Source organism: Populus alba, chromosome 3 (assembly GCF_005239225.2).
Source record: "Populus alba chromosome 3, ASM523922v2, whole genome shotgun sequence".
In the NCBI taxonomy this organism is placed as follows: domain Eukaryota; kingdom Viridiplantae; phylum Streptophyta; class Magnoliopsida; order Malpighiales; family Salicaceae; genus Populus; species Populus alba.
This window is the reverse complement of record NC_133286.1, coordinates 12,442,259-12,461,052: the sequence shown is the minus strand read 5'-3', so window position 1 is coordinate 12,461,052 and position 18,794 is coordinate 12,442,259. Positions and strand designations below refer to the sequence as shown.

At 31.7% G+C, this 18,794-nt stretch overlaps 1 pseudogene; it reads right to left on the bottom strand.

Moving 5' to 3' along the window:
- Positions 1-786: 786 nt before the first annotated feature.
- Positions 787-11,420, bottom strand: LOC118062854 (TMV resistance protein N-like; annotated as a pseudogene).
- Positions 11,421-18,794: the final 7,374 nt, after the last annotated feature.

The window sequence follows — 18,794 nt, the reverse complement described above, 5'->3', positions numbered from 1 at the left end:
TCTTGGAGAAGAGTCTAAAACTTTCATGTTTATTTTAATCCCTCTTTTCTTTCTTACTCATAATTCCACTCACTATTTTTTTTACTGTTTTTTTTTATTAATTTCAAGTTTTGGGTTTTTGAAAATTCATCAATATAAAAATAACAAGCAAAATTGTCAAAAATTATAAAATGGCCAATCGAATTGTATCGAAAATATATTTAAAAAAAAATTGATTTTTTTTATATTTTTGAAAATATATTGAAAGAAGGGTAAAAATAGAATTATATTTTAAACTTCTATACCGATTAAAACAATTTTAACTTAAAAAATGGAAATACACGACCACCTATTGTTTCTTAGAACTATTTAAGTATCATATGTGATAATAATGATTATCCTAAAATCGAGAAATCAATCAAGCATTGTTTATCCTACCTGCATTGAAATTTGCTCTATTTGAGAATAAGATTTAATTTTTAAAATAATTTTTTTATTTAAAAATATATTAAAATATTTATATTTATATATATATATATATATATATTTATTTTCAATATCAACATTAAAATATTTTTTATTTTTTAAATTAAAAATTAAAAATTAAAAATATTTTTAAAATACATCATCAGCGAGACAAACGTAGCGCCAAACAGATAGTAACCTCGTAGTTCATGTCTGAGAGAGATTTAGGTAATGCTATGTATGCCTTACCAATCACAAAGAGAAAGTTTAAAAAAGCCATCCCTGATCATGACATGAAGACATAGTTTTTCAATAGCTGTGATTCAGGCTCAGTTCCACAATAGACAAATCGGCTTTGGACAAATCCTAGACTTTATTCTGTTTCCAAGTGCCTGGAACGAAACTTCACAAAATGCTATGGATACTGTCAGCTTATAATTAAAAAGTGTTCTTGGTTTCGGACATGGCAGATCCAAATTTGTTCTCACAAGCAGCCAAAACCTTTCGGCAATGAGACTATGGTAAGCACATACATTTTTTTTTTCTATAACATTCTTCTTAATGATTTTCTCAACTTTGGGGCTGGTTAAGGCTTTGTTGTTGTTGTTGTTGTTGTTGTTCAACTTGATCTGGCACCTCGAGAGAAAAAAGCTTGTAAAATCTACAGCTAACAGAAGCTTCATGCTGAAACTTCAAAATCTTTCGTGGACAAGATGTCCAAAATAAGACATAAAACCAATTCCTGCAAGTCTGTTGACACTTCCTCGTCAGGCTTATCTCCAGTGTTTCATTGGGCCCGAAATCCCTGCTGGGTTCTTATTCATCAATTCAGAAACATCTTTTCACACACTTTGTCCAGATTTTCAACTGGTGAGGTGCACGGTATCAGAATTTCTTGGCTAACAGCTAATCTCACTCTTTTGATATCGGATGGACGCCACACTTGACGACGACAACGCCATTGGTTATTTTGACAGACAGTTCTCCACCTTCCATTGCACATGGAAGCCGACTAAATGTTACATAGTTCACCCAAGAATGATATTCAGGTTTTGAATAATATAGCGGGATAAATGTTGACCAATGAAACAATCGAACATCTTTGCTCTTAATTATTTCTAATCGTGGCAGAAGCATAAGGTAGGGGAAGTCTTCTTTCGCTAGCTCCGTAGCCAATCCAGACAATCAATCCTTGGATTTCACTGTTTGGTACATAAAAAGATATCGATGATCCATCTCCACGATGTCTGAACCAATCCGGTATCTCACTGTCACGGAGGCAAATGTCAAGATGCTCGCCCTTGAACGATGCCTGTTTTAAGTAAACAAAGCTTAGAAATCCAAGTGCAAGAGCAAGATTGAAAGCAAAAGATAGGGGATAGTACCTGAAGAAGACTCTTCTTGAAATTATTTGCCAGTTTTCTGCAGTTGTCAACATAAATGAGTGGTTTATTTCCCACGCTTCCTAAACCCTGAATATCAGCTAGTTGTTGGCAATTAACTAGATACATATCTGGTACGTTTTTCGACTGAATAGATAATCTTTCCATGGATGTGCAATGATACACCATCAAAGAGTGCAAACTTGAGGGAAGATCTGCACAATGGTACAGGCACAATACTTGTAGCTTGGGAAGTCTATCTATGCCATTAGGCAGATTATTGAACTTGTTTCTTGTGAAATTCAATTCTTGAAGTGAGGATAACCCCCCAAGATCTGTCCCATCAGATAGCCCACAGTAACTCAGATCTAGTCTTCTCAGTGAGTTTAAGCCAGTAAAAGTTGGAAGCAAAGCTCGGGGGTTTGAAATTCTTGGTGAAAGCCAAGGTAAAATATGTGAAAACCACGATACTGATGATAAGTCATATTTGAATCCACCCAACGATAAATTATTGAGGTTCTCCAAATGTCCAATGGAAGATGGTAGTCGCTCAATTGCAGTTCCATCTGCTAGAAGCATCGTTAATAAGGCTTCCATATCACCCAACTGCTCGGGCAATTTCTCAAGGTTTATGCACCTGGAAATGTTTAGAGTTTCAAGGCATTTCAAGTAGCAAATGCTTTCTGGAAGATTCTTCAGACTCTTGCATCCCTCCAGATTCAACAAAGTCAGGCTATCCAAATGTCCAATAGATTGATGAACCTCAACTAAACTTGTGCAACCTTCAAGTATAATTCTCTCCAGACAAGGGAGTCCCATGAAGTGCGGTGTTGTAGAAAGGTGCACAGAATAGCTGAGGTTTAGGATTTTCAGCCTGTTGAGAAACTGATTCGAAAGAGAGAAAAAGGGATCAATGTACATGAAACACAACCAGCAAGTTAAATAATTCTAATTTATATTGTTAAGAAACAAAAACATATTGTATATTTCATACTTTGATCCCCTTCCAGACTTCTCTGATGTTGCTGTACTGCATATCAAGAACTACTACATTGTCTAGCTGGAAATCTCGCGGTAAAGATTTCAAAGGGCATTGATGCCAGCATAGCCATGCCAACTCTTTGGGAAAATGCTCATAGCATCCAGTGACATGTGCTGCATTCTTTTGGAGCAACCTTAAACATCTCATCTCTGCAAATGATTCTGTGCTCAAAACTACATCTTTTGATGCTTGTAAATCAAGAGTTATACCTTCCACTGCTTTTGTTCCCTAAAAACACCAACCATTGATTGGTAAATGCAGTCTACAATTACGTGGGTGCGATTCCACACTTTCGTATTTATTAAAAATTCCTAAGAGAATTCTAAATTCCCTCCTAAATATTAGATAACTGATGTGTGTTTGGGAACTAGCACGAAAGTAGCCTTCATGTAAGTGTATGGAAAGATGGAGTTCAAACAGTAGTACCCAATTTGGAGAACAACTTGGTGTTAAATTTTATATATGTCATGCATTGTTTGGAGTTTTCTATAATTAATTGGTCACTGAAATAGACTTTGGCCAATCACTCAAAAAGATGATCAGAGATCACTTATGTGCTTTCAGAATTAATAGCAACAATCAGCACATGTTCAGTATCCTAACTGAGGCGAAATCCTGAATTAAACAAGTGATTAAATTAGTAAAAAATATTAATCAAATTCCAATTAATCCAGATTTATGTTAATCCAAATATGAAAAAAAATGCATGACAAAATCATGTAATGAAAAAATATAAAAAGAAAACTGAAAAGAAAGGGCACACGCTCTCAAATAACAGCACTAGTCTTTATGCATGTAATGGCTAGAGCAACCGTGCTTGGTCTCATGCATTTGTTAACTTATGTTCACAATAACATTTGGTTCTTACCATCTTTTTCCTGAGTACATCCAGCACATCCTTCTGAAACCAAAGTCTGCTGCATTTTCCTGGATGGTTAGGTGACATTTCACGGATGATCTCGCTTCCCATATCTCGTAGTAGATCATGCATCCTTAACTTATTATACCAGTTAGTTGTTATAAGTGATCTCTGCATTAGAACCTCAATACCAATTCTAGAGTGGAAACCACAGCCATCAAGTAATGTTGAAACATAATCCACGTCCATATCAATAAAGAAACATGCGATATCAAGGAAATACCTTTTATATCATCGTCTTCAAGTGCATTGAAACTTATTTGGAGTTTTCTCTGAATTTGATGGTGTGGAATTTTTTTTAATTTCTTAACAGCACTTCTCCATTCACCTATGCTTCTTTTGCACAAATAAGAACCCAAAACTTCAAGAGCCAGTGGAAGTCCTCCAACATACTGAACTACACCACTAGAAATCCCCAGAAATTCTTCTGTTGGACGATTCTCCTTGAAGGCATGTGCAATGAAAAGCTGAAGGGACTCGTCATGATTCAATTCTTCAACGAGATATTTATTGTCCACATGAAGTTGAGTTAGCAAATGTTCGTCTCTTGTTGTAATAATTACTCTACTTCCAAGGCCAAACCAATTTCGCTCTCCCATCAGTGCACCAAGTTGTTTCAAATGATCCAAGTCGTCAAGAACAACAAGAACTCTTCTGTGACAAAGTCTTTCTTTGATCAGAGCGCTTCCTCTATCAACATTATTAATCTTGAAGGTTTTTGATTGTATGAGATCAGAAATGAGTTGTTCTTGTAATTGAACAAGACCATTGGGTTGTTCTGAGATTTCTTTGATATTCAAAAGACAACAACTTCCATCGAATTCATTGCAAAGTTGGTTAAATACGGCCTTTGCTATGGTTGTCTTCCCTATACCTCCCATCCCATATATGCCCACTGTCCGGACATCATCTGTATAAATACTTAACAAGGAAACTACGTCCTTAACTCGAGAATCAATACCTACTGGGTATGAGGCAACAGTCAAGTATTTGCAGTTCAGTTTATGTAAAACATCTTCAACCATTTTTTCAATAAACTTTGCTTCGTGTCTGTTCACAGAAATTAAAAAGTAAGTCACTAGTGACATGATAAGCACACCCGAGTGAAACTGTTACACAAATCATAAAATTATGCTAGCTAATCTATAGTGTTTAGTAACCATATCAAGCTAAGCTTATATACCAGCTAAAAATGAGGAACAAGATATAGCTGAACTTATCTTTCCACTCCTCCTACCGGTATTCTTAGTGTATTGTTGGATAAGGGGCCCAAGTATGTAGTCTATTGCTCAAGAAAACATCATATTCCCATCTTGGTGCCGATGATGATGAAGAGAAAGATGGGTCTGAATTTTTCCTGGTAGCCGTAGAACGGGCACTCGTTGGTGAAGGTAGGTATCTAATGGAGAAATTGCTTATGGTTCATAACCTTACCAGCTGACTTTGAAATTGAATATCGCTTTCAAAGTTGGGGTGCTGGGTTTTCATATTTAATTTGCCATGCATAACGAGAATGAGCAATCTTCAATATTTTTCTTGTCAGCGTTTCCAGATTGTCATCCATCCTCTTATCAAAGTTGGGTTTTTTTTAATTGTTTTTTAGGAAATTTTTGAAATTTCGAAAGCTATTGTTAGTCAAGTTGAAAATGACACGGATTTCTGCTAAAGGAATAGAGTAAGAAATTGATGGGGTAAGAGTAAGAAATTTTAAAGCTATTCTTGAATTCGGGACCTCTGGTGTGATGTGCATAGCTAGTCAGAATCCTAGATGTTTTACTACGAACAGTCCCGGGAGTGCACTTTCTTCACCAGCTTGGGATGCTAAAGCTTCGATAGCAATTGAAATAAACGAATCAAGAGAAAACAATCAACCTTTTTTCTTCTTTTTTTTCCCCAGAACTATAAGCGCCAGGTTAAGCTGCCCTTTCCGCAAGACACAGGCTTTTGATTCTTGTCAGTATTTTTTTAAACAGGCAGCAGAGAATTCAATTTGGCTAGCAATTAGAACAAACAAATTATACTTTACAGACACCACTTCAAGGTTTTTGCAAGAGACAAATCGGCTACCCTTATCTACATTTTTTTTTCTGGCCATAATATTTGCATGAATTTCTCACGGTAACATGGACACCAGATTTAGTAATAGCCACATTCAAACAAAAGAGAACTGTGATCCAACTCTAATAACTGCTGCAGAGGTTTGACTCGCTACAACATGGATTAGATAAACGACGCTTTGCAGTTGAGATGAGAACCTCAAAAACTAATTTCACTCATCAATGTTGAAAGCTTGCAACTCAGACCAACACAGTTCTCTTTTTCCCAAAAATAAAAAACTACTGTTCAATCTAATTGCAGTAATTTCCTAAGTCACTCTTTTCTTGTCCCCCTCCCCCTCTATGCAGCGATCTCATCCACCTCAGAATTAAAGACAAAACTCGGAAAGGTTGTTGTGATGTCCCTGCATTAATTTCCAGAAAGAAAGAATAAAATAACTGAGAGACCTCCATAACAATCCGCAAATTATAACAAGGGTCTAAGAGATGTCTTATTTTGTACCTCAAGTAGTGGAGAGTCATTATCTTTAATAAGGATGGGTTTCTACAAACAAAGTTCTCCCACTCAGACTTGTCTATCTTCCCATCTCTATTTACATCAGCGTCCAAGAAAGTCTGTCCAAGCATAATTAAGAACTAAGTCAAGAGCTTCTAGGAAATTGAAAAATATAACAAATGCTCGAATATCATAACAAAAAAAGAAATACATGCCATCATGCACTGAACATGGTTCAACAAGGCATAACAGCCTTTTTGCTTTATGGTAGGTATAACAGGTGTGGACCCAGATCCAACCGACATAGAGAGATTTTCCAGTTTCTTGGTCTATCATAATCAACTTGAACTTTTCAATTACTTTTTAAATTGTTAATCACGATCATAAATTTGATACTATTTTGCTGCTACATGGCAGCGCTGAATCCCAATCTAAACAGATGAACAGTTTGTTGATCCTGAACTAATAGCAAACTAGCAAAATGCTGAGAGAAGGTGAATCGGTTAACTTAAAAGAGACATGTAAAATCCAAAGTAATCCAGCAATAATTCACCTTATCAAGAATTATTTCAACAGTCTCATCAGCCAACTTCATTTCCGATTCACAGAGAAGTGCAATCAACATTTGCTTAACCTGTCAAACAATTCAAACAATGAGCAGGCCAGCAGGTAGTTTCAATAAAAAGATAATCAGATGAAGTAACAAGTCTGGGAGATGTGTTGAGCTTTCTCTTCAATAAGCTTTGTTTTTTTTTTTTTTACATAATTATTTAACTTAATGATAAGGAAAGCATAGAGAAATCTCATCGAATTGAGAAAAATGTCATGGCCAGATGACAAAAAGAATTATTTAGAATCAGAAGAGTGCAAGAGTTATTGAATTCATAATAAGGAACCAAATTTTAGTCCCTCTTTGATGATTTAAGCTACAGTTAGTGCCATTGAATAGTAAAAATGACAATTTCATAAGGCGTAGAAGGTTATAATTTATCTGAGTTGTATATCATACAAAGAGACCACATCCTCCTAATTTATGGGTAAATCAGATACAAAAATACGCTCTTAACTTTTCATTTTCAGATATGCCCAGCCACAAAGTGGATGCAAATGCTAAATGAATTGCTGTGAACAAGGAAATTAGCCACAATGCAGCAAAATATCAACACCCAAGCCTCATTTAACTGGCCGGGTTGTCAAGAACTGAACCTAGAATAAACTCAAACCCTGACCGAACCATACCCTCTACTGATAATCTAAATCCTCTACACATCTTCAGCTGTGAACGTTCAGATATGGAAGCAAAAGTGGCAGGTAAAAGAACAACACAAAGAGACATAATAGCCAAGGACCATCTTTGCATAGGACTTCTGTTTGCCCTGACACTCAGGGGGGGGATTGTTTGCCAGTATCTAGTCATGCACATTTCTCTCATTGCACAGGTAAAACTAAGAATTATAAATCTCACTCATAAAATTCGAAAAATGACCATTCTCATACCTCTTGGCGCTCAATGAATCCCGTGTTATCCAGATCATATAGTTTAAATGAGACTGCAAGAAATTCCAAACAGTAGAAGTTAGTGGACAGAAAAATGAAATGAAGCGAGGTCATGCAGAATACAATGACAACTGCAGTTTATTCAATTGAAAATCGTCACAAATATGTATTCAACTTACAGTCTATCTTGTCTTCTAGTGAGGCATTGGGATGGAAGACATTGAGTGATCTAACAAAATCGCTGAAATCAATGACTCCCTTGTGCTTAACATCAAACAGCTCAAAAATCTGCATGCAGAGTTGTTTGAATATCAAAACTTATCCAACTGAATGAAATGAGATGAGGGCGTTGTTTATAATGCTGGTTATGACGAAAATTCAAATCTTACAAGGTGTTTTTAACTTACTGCAATTATTAGTTGGTTCTTCTTATAGTCTTATTATTAATATATAGAAAAGATAAAGGTTAAGTAGCTCGCCCCATATATAATTTCAGGACAGAGCCATGTCCAACATGTACAATTGAGATAACAAAAACTGTCGAGCAGGTCAGGAAAAAAAGAAAAAAACACTTTTAAAACATTATACTGGGTTATTTCTCAGTTCAAATATTGTTTCTTCTCAATAGAGAAACTAAAGATAAGATAGATACCCTATTTGCAAAGAGATTCTCTTTCTTTCTGTTTTTGAAAAGAGCCAACTGAAACTCTTCCTGCATAAACAAGAAAATACTCACTGTCATATTTTGCATTATAATTTCCACACGCTCTTGAATCTGATAATGCCAGATGAACATTCAACAAACATCACAGTCATATCAATCATGCATTAGTATATGTATTATAATGAATGGTTGAAAATATGGATAATTTGGCTGAACACAAACAAATATAATTTGGGTCTCGTGTACATATTATATGCGTGACAAAGATTAACCTAATATGGTTGAAAAAGGAAAACTATTTACATAAGAGAGTGTGCTGCTGAAAATCATAAAAGATCACTATCATTAGTAGTGACATCATCGTGATTAGTATTAAAATCAAACATTCTACCATCTGTGACCAATTGTAGCATTAATCGGTGCATAGCATCCTCTAGGTTAAACAGTTCTGCCTACATGTCTTCAAATGAGCTTCACATCACACTATGTGAGCCGAAACGGAACCCAACTTCAGAAACTCCATTTCTTGAATGCTATCAAATATATAATTCTAAGTTCTTCTGTTTTTTATCCCGTGAAAACACAGGTTAAAACAACAATTCAAACCTTCAATTGGAACTATTCAAGTCGAAAAGACAGCACTCAGGAGTAGCACAAACTGAGACTGCCACATAAAGAACCTTAAAAGAAAATGTACAGAAATGGACCATCTTTGCTGAAGAGAAAATTTCAGAAAAAGAATAGGTAATGGGAGATGAGGAAGAAAAGAGTTTTGGGTTCAAGACACCGTTAATGATACCTTGCTTATTAACCCATCATCAACCACGGAACTGCTAATGCTCTTGTATAGTTCAAAAAGTGCTTCAACTTCACTCACACTAACTGCAGGATCAAAAAATGGCATACATATCAAAGACTACACCTAAAAATTAACAAGCATGCAAAGGTGAATGTAAAGATATGTCAATGCACGGTAATCGCACACAGACACAGCAATAAACAATGAAATGAAAAGCATGCTAACTTGAGACACTGAAATTTCATACCCAAGACTTTCAAGAAATAAAAAATAATAATTCGGAATATAGTAATAGCTTTTTTATTAAAAAAAAAAAAACATTACGAAATTAGATAATAAACGAACCACAATTCAACATAATTGGGGTTTATGATCTCCAAAACAAAAGAAAGTTTTCTCAATGGCCAAAAGAGGGCCACACATGTGACAATACAGCAATTATAGCTGAACTGTTTTGAGTTCACAGCACTCAAAAACTTGAAAAAAAATGATTTAGAACCATGAGTTTGCAACCCCATGAATGAACAGAGTAAAGAATAAGAAAGGTAACTTACAAGCTGTTTGTGAGGCAAGGGCAACAGGGTCCTCGTGTCCAGGGAACTGTCTTGCTACTTTAGAACTAAAACAGCCCATTTACTGGCAGAAAAGGGGGGAAGCAGGGAGGCGGCAGCCAAACACCAGACTTTTAAAGCCTAGCCTTCACTGACTACAATTCATCATCAAAATCATCTTTTTAACCTTGCAAGTTTCAAAACCATCCATGTTGAAAAGATTGCCACCCACACAGAACAAAATTAGTAATGCAAATAACTCCGAGTAAAAAGAGCCCATTTTTCATTTCACTTTGATAAACAAACAAAAAACCCAGGTCAGCAATTTCTGCTTTTCGATCATTTCCATCGAACACAATCATGCTTGATTGAATTAAAATAAAAGAAGAGTAAAAAGCTTTAGATTTCACTCGCTGTAATCAACAAAACTATTCGACTCAATTTATATATAGTTTTCACCGGCTAGAATTCAACACTTACAAAACACAATTAACGTAAAAAAAAATCATTTTAAAAAAAGAAACGATAAACACAAAATCCTTCTTTTCCTCGCATTTCTCTGGGACCAAAAAGAAAAGAAAACAGAACAAACAAAGAAAGAAAGAAAAGCACCAAAAACATACAAGTCAGTAAGGAAAGAAGAAAAATCACAATTACACTTGATTAATTACAAGACAAGAAGAACTTAGAGAAGCAATCATAATTTAGACATGATTAATAAAAGGACAGAGGAGGGAGACTTACCAGAAGCAAGAAGAAGAAAAATGAAATCTTGAAGTAGAATGGGAGACAAGGGAACTCCCCACGGAGGGAGAGGGAGAGGGAGAGGCAAATATAAATTAGCTTAGCTGGAGAAAAAAACTATACAGCGAGAGAGAGAGAGAGGGAGAGGGAGAGGGAGAGGTATTATGGAGGTGTGTGACAACCTGTGTTACTAACTGTACTATATAGACCGTAATCAGACGGCTACTATTGATTTGATTTCTCTCATCTTTTCATCACAGAACTCGCCGTGAATGTTTCACCCTGTTTTCTCTTTCACCTTTTTTTTTATCTCTCTCTCAACTCTCAACTCTCAACAAAAATATTTAAAAACAATAAAAGAAAAGAAAACCATGCGGCGAACTTTGAAGTTTTGACAAAAATAAAAACAAACAATCATGTGTCCGGGTGTTTGATTGCGCAGTGAAATGATAATTTCAATGAAGTTTTTTTATATTAATATTAAAAATAAATTTAAAAAATATAAAAATATAATTTTAAGACAGATGTGAAAAGGAGAGCTTCGATGAAAAAGGATAAAAAACATGGGAATATACTCCTTTGCTTTCTAGGATTCTACTTTTCTTTTTGTTCGTTGGTTGGGTGGTTGAATTCTTCCCTGCCGACCTAATCATGGTCTCATCTCATGGATTAAACACTTTGGAAGGGAAAGGTGATCACATGAATATTCGATTCCATATTAACTGTTTCTTTTCTCGGAATTTCCGTCTTCTCTCTTCTTTTTTAATCTCTTTTGACAGCTCCGCCTTCCGCCATCTTTCTTCCCCTCAGGCTTCTCGGTTTATTAATTTAGAGGCTCCGTTGTCATTCTGACTATAGTTATACTTGTCCATATCTTAATTGTAGTTGTAATTCAAACAAAAATTAAAAAAATATGGTGAATGCATTATTTATGTTTTTTTTAATATTAAGCATTGAGTTTTATTATTTATTTAAATTTGTTTTATATTATATTATCTTGATTTTCATAACACGGGTCATGATTTGATAAGTTTATTTGGGTTGAAATAATATATTATCATTTTAATATTAAAAAAATTTAACATGATATTCTTTTAGTTCAAATTATGTTTTTATTGGTTGTTTAAACATGTTTTAAAACTCGTTAAATGAATCGAGGCATATCAAATCCACCTATATATAATTTTTTAAAAAATAATACATTTAAAAAACAAAATTTATCAGTCTACCCACACCAATGATCTAGTTCTAGCTAATATAAAAGTGTTTAGCTAGGATAGTTGTTGAAGTAGAGGTTCAAAGAAAAGAAATCCACAAAGTGGAGCTTTTCTTTAAAAGCTAGCTTCCGAAACTTTTATATGGAAAACCGTTTTTTGTTTTTTCGGTTTTTTTTTTCTGCTGGCACATTTAAGTTAAGTCTTTTTCTAGCAAAACTCCTAGATGCACGTTACACATTAACAAAAAAAACCTAAAAACCCATGCAAAAAATACTGTAAAAATGCCTTTATTTATTGTTAATTGAAATTAATATTTTGCCCTCATAAAAAAACTTGAACTGTCTCTATTAGAGGTAATTGAGTCTTTTCATAGAATCTTTTGGTTATGATAGAATTAATCAGGCTTAACTTATTTTTTACACATTATAATTACTTAATTACTCTTAAAATCAAACAATTATTTAGCTTGGGTATAAGGGTGATATTTCACTTCTCACAACACAGCAAAATGATTTTATTACTATTAAAAATAAAAATAAAAATGACATAAAAACATGTCATGATAAAACTATAATCATACTAATTAGGGTTGAATAAACTTGAAATATCACACCAAACCTACAATCCAGATTCCAAATCATGTTATTGAAATAACCCAATCAAAAAATAAAAAGAATTATAAAGCTTTTTTTATATAAAAAAAACTCATGTTGCCTTTTTAATCTGTGACCTGATTCATTAAACCCAGAGCACCTAATCTGAGAAAAAATTAATTTAGAAAAATGACAAAAAAAATAGAGAAATGAGGCTTAAAATGGACATAAAAATTAAAAATAATGTTAGAATTAAAGGGTGGAATTGAAAAAAATAATAGCTTTTACAAAAAAGCCAAGAAAAAAAATAAAAATCAAAATAATAAGGATCAAATTAGAGAATATAATACCATCAATTTGAATTGAATGATGAAATTAAAAATCAATAAAACTTTTACAAAAGAGTTAAGGCAAATTAAATGATGAAATTAGAAAACATAAAACTTTTATTTTTAGATGTCAGGAGATGTTGCACACGCTGCCTGAAAAGGTATGGACACATCCTATTACACCCTGATTGTGCTACACGCTCACGTCCTTTTTTTTTATTTTTATTTAGCTAAATACAAAAGTGTCTCTGAACTGATTTTTTAATTACAAAAAAAAAAACACTTATTAACCTCAAGCTTAATTTTTATTTTATTTTAAGGGTATTCTCATGGTTTTACTATGCATTTTTATTTGTTAATATTTTTTTTATATTTGATCAAATATCAAATTACCCCTCAACTTAAATTGCAAAAATAAAAAAAACTATTATGAAATTACAAAAAATATCATTTGATGCCATGTTTAAATTTTTTGCTAAAATATTCTTGTTTCATTATACAATTATTATGAAAAAAATATACTTATTTGACTTTTTTCAATTTAAAAATAACAAATAAATCATATAAAAAACTTTAACATCCTTAAAACCCAGTGTAAGAATTTATATAAAAAAAAAATCATTACATTATTCCAGTAAACATTGTCATTAAATCAATAGCTGATTTTCCTAGGCAAATTAAGTTTTGTTAATGGTAAAATCGAACACTCGTGATGTCAACAGTTCTTTTTCTTCAAATTTTTTTTTTCCCGCCTCTCCTCTCTCTAAAAAGATCACAAAGTATGGGTTTAGTGATTAATAACATGAAAGTGGAGGTGTGAATGGTCCCAAACGAAAGAAGACTATATATTATTTTGAACACGAGCTTTACTTTTCATTGAGGACCATTTCCTTTCTGGCAATTTGAATGAGGGCGTGGCTCTTGAAATTCAAATCTGGACACTATATTTGTTGTTATCTGGAAATAGTTTGTGTTTGATTTGGTGACTTTAATGAAAATATTCTTATAGCATTTAAACCAAGATTTTTGCTTCTAGGATAACGAATGGATGATAAAAATTAAAAGAATCAGCTGTGTAAATGCTAGGAGATCTACAATTTTAAATACTTGATATACATAATAAAATTAATAAATTCACCTGGATGGATCTAAAATCTAAACACTAAAATCCAATACACACACGTGTGTGTAGGCACACGCGCGTGTAAACATCACCAACCCCTTAAGCCCGTCACAAAAGTCGGGAAGCTCTAAAGCTTCTTCTCTTTTTTTTGGTTTTTTATATTATGGTATTATTGTGTTTTTTAAAAAATTTAAATTTTTTAAATTTATTTTAAATTGATTTATTTTAATTTATTTTGAATTGTTTTAATATACTAATATCAAAAATAAATTTTAAAAAATAAAAATAATATCAAAAATACATTTTTAGTCTTTGTGTTAGAGATGAGAGAGAAACTTATTAAAAAATATCAAGGGGAATGAAAGTTCTCAGTTGAGCAACTTTTTGACTAAGAAACTTGCCTTTCTTAATGTTAACATGCCACTTTCAATAATATTTTAATGTATTTTCAAGCAAAAAATAATGTTAAAATACATTTTTTAGTCTTTGTATTAGAGATGAGAGAGAAACTTATTAAAAAATAACAAAGAGAGTGAAAGTTATCAGTTGAGCAACTTTTCAATGAGAAAACTCACCTTTTTTTATGTTAACATGCCACTTTCGATAATATTTTAATGTATTTTCAAATAAAAAATGATATCAAAATACATTTTTTAGTCTTTGTATTAGAGATGAAAGAAACTTATTGAAAAATAATAATGAGAGTGAAAGTTATCAATTGAGCAACTTTTCTATGAAGAAACCTTCCTTTCTTGATGTTAACATGTCACTTTTTAATAATATTTTAATATATTTTCAAATAAAAAGTAATATCAAAAATATATTTTTTAGTCTTTGTGTTAGAGATTGAAAGATAAACTTATTGAAAAATAACAAAGAGAGTAATAGTTATCAATTGAACAACTTTTCTATGAAGAAACTCTTCTTTCTTGATGTTAACATGCCACTTTTGATAATATTTTAATACATTTTCAAACAAAAAATAATATCAAAAATATATTTTTTAGTCTTTGTGTTAGAGATGAAAGATAAACTTATTAAAAAACAACAAAAAGAGTAAAAGTTATCAATTGAGCAACTTTTCTATGAAGAAACTCTCTTTCTCGATGTTAACATGCAACTTTTGATAATAATAATTTAATGGTAGTGTTTTTAAATTTTTATCTTTTGTTAAAAAGTAGACTAAGCTTGGTTTGGAGATTTTTTATTCAATTGTTTTTCAAAAACATTTGGGGGGTTTTAGGGTTATTAGATAATTTAAAAAAGGTTTTTATGGTATTTTAAATCATTTATTTCTTGTTTTATTCCACCCAAAAAATGAATTCTAGACTTGATCATGTCAGAGTAACACTGTCGATTGTGCAAGCATCTCATCTTTGATTAGTGTCCCTATAACTTCATTTATATTTTGGAATAATGCTAGCATATTATAGCTAGCTACCATTTCTGTCAGTTAATTAACCACCGACAAATGCCAGACAACTTGTTTTTTAGCCAGACAACATGGACCGAGTGCTTGGCAACTGCATCAAATTGTCCTAGACAACATGTTCTTACATGTTGATTCGTAGCCATGCATTTATTATGGAATTACTGGTATTTCCAGCGTCTGATGCTTTTAAGTTCTCTCCAGCTGATCACATGCCCCTGTGGAGATCTTTTGGAATGCACATGAAAACACTATGAATGCATTATTAAGGATAGAATTCACCGTCTCTGAGAAACCAACAAATTAATATCATCCTAATTTTGCCCCAACAATTTTTTTTTTCCAATTTGTCAACTTCCTTTCGAGTGCAATTATGGGGTGGAATCAAATAATGGACGGGTTTGGGTTTATATAAATTTTATCAAATCTATTTTACTATTTTTATTTATTTATATGGACTTGGATATTTGATAATATAGGTTGAATTTCTAAACTAATGATTGGTTTGTTTTTGAATAGGTCTATTTTATTATTAACTTTTGATTCTATATGGTATAAACATAAAGATTAAGTAGAAGAGAAAAAATATAAATTTTAATAAAGTACGTGTATTGAATTCTTTTTATCTCACATGATTTACCATCTTAAAAATAAATGAAATTAGTGCACAATCCAAATTATATATAGAAATAGAAAATTTATATTTTAATTAACATATCAATCTAATTTGGATTCATTATGGATAAAATTAAATATGTAAGGACAACTTTAACTAATCAAATGATATTCAAATCTAATTTTATATAAAAAAATTAAAATCACACATTTTATATGATAAATGCTGAGGTTGTTAGAATCATGTAGAAGTTAAATTTGATGAAGTGGTTGTGCAAACTCATTAATAATAAAGTGACATCTTTATTATAACCTTGAGAGATATAGCTCAACTGATCAGGTTTTGGGTTTACTTTCAAGAGGTCACCAGTTCGAGTTCTACAAACTTCAAGGCCGTTAAAGACTTATATGATTGTTAACTTTAGGATATGTAGGATTAGTCGAGATGCACATAAACTAATCCAAATACCCATGTAAATAATTAAAAAAAAAACATCTTATTATTGATTATGTTCCTACCATTTTCATTTGCACTTCGAACCATCATTTATTTTCTTCATAGCCATTTGTATACGAGCTTTAAAGCTATGTTTAGGCCATGTTAGTTGGGATCCAAATGTCCTAATAGAATTGTTTATACTAGGAAAAAAAACAATCAATTAATAATTTATTGTCTTCTATGTAAGCTCTAATATTGGTAATTATTTAGAATGTAGAAATTTTAATACCAATAATAGATTGATTTTATGATAATTTATTACACAATGATCATACTTATTTTAATTTGTTTTTATATCTGTTTGGTGATTATATTTGATTAAAATACCACATCAATAATTGTTAATTCTCTCATATTCCTATGATAAAATAAATATTAGCTATAATATGATAAAAAAATGAGCAATGTTTTGAATGATTTTTATAATTTATTATATCAAGTGGTATAGTAAAATATATTTAATGAAAGATTTCGTAGGTGAGAAATAAGGTTGTTTTTTTAAAAAAAATTTAAAAAAACTAAATTATTTAAAGTATTTATGAATTCGGATATTGTTCGGGACAAAATAAAGACAATAATGAATCCTACACTTTTGAGTCAACGATCAACTTGACGACACAGACACGTGCCTTGTGTCCAAAACTTATTTTTTTCCTAAAAAAATATAAAATATAATTAATTTTCAGATTCTTAGAGTGTGGTGGTAGCAACATCATTCATTTGAAATCCATCCCCTTTATCCCATGTGTCAGTCCATCAATTTGTTCATTGACTTTTTGTGTCCAGTAATTATTATTTTTTGTTGATAACCATTTTTCTTATTTTTTTAAATTTGACACTATATTGTGAGAAACACTCAAAGCATAAGCATTGTCCCACGGAGAGGACAAAATCCATGTGATTGTTATTACCCTTTAGTGAGGGTTTGTTTTTATTTTGATGTACTTTTTTTTAAAATTAAATTGATATTTTTTTTAGATTTTTTTTTATGATTTTAAAAAAAAAAAAAAAATTTTTATTTTAATACATTTTTTAATATTTTTAAATAAAATACATTACACGCAATATCAAACACAAGTGTAATTTTAATGCTAGGTGTTAATTAGCTATATTATATATATTAATTAATATCAATTATCTCTCATTAATATTAATTTTTTTTTTGCTTTTGTATATAAAAAATTGCGTAAAAACTTCTGATTTTTTTTTCCCTTTTTTCTATTATTTCAAAAAAAAAGTTAGTGGACCTTGTCTGTTGGGATGTATTGGCTTACAAAAGAAGAGTTAATACAGAAGAGGTATTGCCTTTCGTTTTGCCTTCAATTGATTTTTTTTCTGTTGGCATTGCTTATAAAAACTAAGAATGAACCCTTTAGAGAATAGAAATCTAATAATGACATAAAAAAATCTCAATATTACTATTAATATAATATTTTTTTAGATAAAAAACACTTTAAAAAATAAGAATTATCACAAAAGCATGTAATTTTTGATATGAAATGAAGGTGTAAAATTACATAATACTATATAATAAAAAGAAATTATAAGGTTATGATATTGTTCATTCACGGTTTAATATTTTGCCAATCAACATGTTGGTAGTGACCTCGTCTATTTTAGATAATAAGGGTGTTTAAAATATGCAGGTCTTGGCTCAGAAGAACAAATGTCAAGGCAAAACCATAGAAGGTTGTCATTACCAAAACAAGAGAGGTTGACATCTTGGATTCTCCAATATTATAAATTTGTCATCGTGGAATGATCAAATATTCTATTTTTATTTTCCATGCCCTTCTTCCTCTATCCTTTTGTCAAATGTTTGAAATTATTTTTGACACGACAACTCAAAAAAATACAATTAAAATTGAAACGGGTAACTTGGATGTTTTAATTCTTCTGCCACCACAATTGGATGTTTCCGGATAACTTTTTTTTTTTTTTATATGTTTGTGGGGATAGCAATTTCTTATCAAAGTATTTTTTATTTAAAAATATATTTAAATAATTTTTTTTTTAATTTTTTTTGAAATTAACACAGCAAAATGAATTAAAAATAAAAAAATTTAAAAAAATTTAATTTTTTTAAAAAATACTTTTTAAAAACATGAAAATAAATGCTTGATATCAATTTTCTTATCAGGTTACTTTAGAGATTGCGTTATGGATTGGGCACCTTATAAGACTAACTTCTGGGCCTCTTTAGATGATGATGAGATCAGCAGATTAAGGAACACGAAATCTTCTTTACCAGACACGAAATAATTTAAGGATTCTTCTGGTTCCTTGAAAGTGGGTGGTATCTTGCGTGCCAACTGCCACCTCCTTTTGACTACCGCCATTTCCTTTTTGCACTTAAACCTCCCTTTTTGACACGTTGAAAGCCATTTCCACAGC